Genomic DNA, 3,967 nt, shown 5'->3' on the forward strand with positions numbered 1-3,967 from the left:
GTGCTTTGCTAAGCTTGTTCTAAATAGGTGCTTTTAGACCACTGAGCCATCTCACCAGCCCCACAAAGATAATATCTTTTAAAGAAGTAAAAAGACAGTTTAAGTTTAGAACTTCCAGAGTTATGTGCCTTTTTCTCTGTGACCTAAAACAGATGTCAGATTTAAAAAATCTTTAGATGACCCTGATAAGTACATTGATGTCTTTAGAGGATTTATTCAGACTTATGAACTAGATTGAAAAGATGTAATGTTAATCTGAAACCAAGCTTTGACTTCTATAAAAAGACAGGCAATATTACAAGCTGATATTTCATTTGGAGATAAATGTCATATTGTTAATTTTAAACAATGAGAAGATAGACAGCCAGTCTATGTTGGTTTAGCTGTAACAGGAACTACCTGCTCCCAAGCAGTCAGACCCCTGCTGGCCTAATAGCCAGGCAGGAGATTGTAATAAAAAATATTTTCTATATGTATTCTTGCAGGTCTAAAAAGAACTAAAACCAAGCCTTTAGTTATTAAATTTCAGCTGTTTACCAGGAAAAAGATAACCACCCCTCTGATTTCTTAAAATGTTTAATGAAAAGCTGGTAAAGCTTTTCATTAAACTTCTTGAGATGCTAATTCAGTAGGGGGACAGATTACTCTTATAAATAAGCTAATTACAGGCAGCTCCAGATATTAGAAAAGAACTATAAAAAATAGCTTTTGCTCCAGACAACTCTTGATACTTTATAGGGAACTAAGAAAGCAATGTCCTATAATCAGAACTGGGAGAAAGCCAGGGACAAAAAAAAAAAAAAAAAGAGATCAAAAACGGCTGCCTTTGTTGCAGCCTCAAAACAGATGCTAAGTCTGATTCTCTGGGCTCCAAGAAGAGCTCAACGATGATAAGGTTCATCTACTATTGCTGTCAGAAGCCAGGCCACTGGAAGAGGGACTGCCTTAAGAGGCCCACAGCCATGCCCTGACTGCTAAGGCAGCCACTAGAAGTGAGACTGCACTCTGAGGCAGAGGCCCCAGAGCTCAGACTCAGCTTCCCAGATGGTCCAGTAGGACTGAAGGGCACTGGGCCTGCCTCCTCCTTCTGGCTGGACTGTTACCTCTACCTGTCATCTCCATGGAGGAGCCCTGAGTAATCACGACTAAAGGAAAAAGCCCAGCCTATTGCTGGATATTGGCATAGGTCTCTGTCTTCTCCATCCCTGACCTTCATTCCAGTCATCGTCATCTTGTTTTAAGCTGTAATTGAGATATATTGTTCATGTACAGATAAAATCCTGTCAGTGTAAAAAAGTTCTAGAGACACTGACTACAGTGTCAAATAGCTTTGGGCCTATAGGTAGAGCCAAGCCTTGTCTTTAGAACACAATACTCAGGGCCAGTGTTAAAAAGATAAATCCCTCTATAGTGCCCCTTGCTTACAATAGGGGCCATATCCAAAACTGAATGGGACATTGGCTTAATCTGACTGAATACTGTGTATTTCATGATAAGTGTATTTAGTTAGCCTGGTTATTTCTGATAACTCAGGTACTTTATGCTGATAGCAAACACAGGTATAAAATATGCCAAACTGTACTTAAATTACTTAAAAGCATTGACAGTAAAAAATAAGGTATTAATCTGGTTTTCATACGTTCTCAAAATTTAGAGATAATTATAAGTAGAAGCTAGAGGGACTTATAACAAACTGTCAGACTCCATAAATAAAGGGGTCTAAAATCTAGTTCGTTATGATTGCTAGCCTCAAAGTTTATACATTTACCTGTTAGCTCAAATGCTTGTGCTTTGATTATACATGATGTAATTTCTCAGAATATTTGTTCTGTCCTAGAAGATACCAAAACCCAGGTAATCATGCAGGTAAAATCTGTTAACAAATATGCTAGAATAAGATTCCTTTTACTGGGATCCACCAGATTTTGTCTATAGAGACACATATTAAAGCTTAAACTAACTGTCCACCTGATAGAGCCCAGGTGATCTGAGCCTTTTCTGGGCTTCCTGCCTCATCACGAGGAAAGTTTAATTTGTGATCCTTGTTAAGGCCTACCTGCACGAGGTCTTAAAACCAAGAAGTTGTACCTTACTCAGTGGACCCCAGATATCTGACACAAGCTGCAGAAGTTAGAAGGGTTTGCAGGAATAAATTTGTCTGAGTTGAGGTGTTTCATAGTAAAAAGGATACAGAATAAAATTATAGAGGAAAAATGAGAGTGCTGATACTAGCAGCCTACAGAAAAAAAAAAAAAGACCAGTCAGGGAAAAAAAAGTTATGCTTCCCTAGACCCAGACTGAGAAAAGGGACATTTCAAGCAAAAAATGTCCAAAGCTGCTAGAGAAAAAAAAAAAAAAAAAAGAAAGTGTTAATAAATGCTCATACAGATTTGTCAGTAGTTACCCAGCCAGTGGCCCACTTGCAAACTACCAAACTAGAAAATATTCAGTGTTTTCCCTATGCCTGGTAATTCATGTTCCCCAGTAATAATAGGAAAGGCCTGTTTGTTTGAGACATTACCCAATGACCATGGAAGATAAAAAGATTAAACCGTACATTTAAGAGATCTCTGCTAATGGACCTACAAAATGTTCTGACTAGTGTTATGCATGTTTAATTGTTTCTTTGGCTCTGCCTCCAAATTTAAAGCCATTCTGCCTACCCAAGATAAAAATTGCCTGGTGTCTATTGAGGGCCTTTAGATAAAACCTCTGGAGAGTCTCTGACTGCCGGTCAACAACTGCGACCCATTCCAGCGTAAAGTAGCCAGAGCAGTCATCGCCCATACACCCTCACAGCAGTCCAGGTTACTAATTCAGAGGGAAATGCTGCAGGCAGCTGAGTTAGATTAAAAATATTATAGACAGTCAGACAGGGCTGGGCCCTCAAGGAGACAAGGTTAAAGACAAGTGACTTTACAGCTTGAGAGAGATGGATGCTACCCACTGTGGACTAGATCTCAAGACAAAAGGGGAAACTGCCTGGCTGATGTTACAGCTTAAGAGGTGGCACAAAAACCAGTGGGGATATGGGAGACATTGCCTGTTCTAGAGTTCTAGAAAAACCCACCTACTCAGACTCTGTTGTTAACTAATGTTCCCTGCTGTCTGAATAGATTAGCAGAGGTGACTCCATGTCAAAATAATTTGATACAACATCACCACAAAGGGTCATGAGTACATAAGACTTGAGAGATTTAAACATCTGTTTTGATTAGTGTTATTAAAAACCTCTTCTTTGGTAAAATAACAGAATAACATGTAAAACAATTGGCGTGTAACGTAGCCAAAAAAAAAAAAAAAAAAAAATTGGCTAGAGAGATGTCAAAAAAAAAAAAAAATTAGAGACTATTCTCAATGCCTCCTTATACCTACCTCAATTGTACTTGTTCTCCTTTTTCTCGTGGCTCTATATGGCCCTGTTTTATAAACTGTTTAACTGAGTATGTTCCAAAAATCTGGACCATCAAGTTGATGGTGCTGAGATCTAACTATGAACCCCTCATGCTCCTGGGACAATTATAACAACTTGCGAGTTTTAGCTGAATCAATGACTTGATTCCCAGATAAACTCAGTGGGGAATGTAAACGATCAACTCACATTTTAGATTATAAATGTAAATCTTTAGAGATGTACACCACCATGCTCAGTAGTTTCTTTCTTTACAAAACCCGCCTTGTTTCTTCTTAGATTGAAATTTAGGGATGGGGATACAGCTCAGCAGTATAGCATCTGCCTGGCAAACATAAGGTCCTGAGTTCTATGCTCAGTACCAAAAAAATCAAAACAAGTCAAATCAAATAATTTTTTCAATGAAAAGAAAATAAAGTGAATATAAAATATAATTGAACCAAAGGGGAAGGACTTCATAATCACTTCTATACAGCATTGTCAGTGAATGACCTTTTTGATCTGACAGACAACAAAATATTGTCATTTTAAAATATTAAGTATCCAAAAAAAAAA

General features: G+C 38.0%; 1 protein-coding gene and 1 pseudogene across 2 annotated transcripts in view; one reads left to right on the top strand and one right to left on the bottom strand.

The window, feature by feature from the left end:
• Window positions 1–1,241, top strand: part of LOC105742004 — a 3,075-nt pseudogene extending 1,834 nt beyond the window's left edge.
• Window positions 1–3,967, bottom strand: part of Acaa2 (acetyl-CoA acyltransferase 2) — a 33,667-nt gene that overhangs the window by 20,318 nt on the left and 9,382 nt on the right. The gene's annotated exons all lie outside the window — the stretch shown is intronic.

Source organism: Octodon degus, unplaced genomic scaffold (assembly GCF_000260255.1).
Source record: "Octodon degus isolate 3935 unplaced genomic scaffold, OctDeg1.0 scaffold00003, whole genome shotgun sequence".
NCBI lineage: Eukaryota > Metazoa > Chordata > Mammalia > Rodentia > Octodontidae > Octodon > Octodon degus.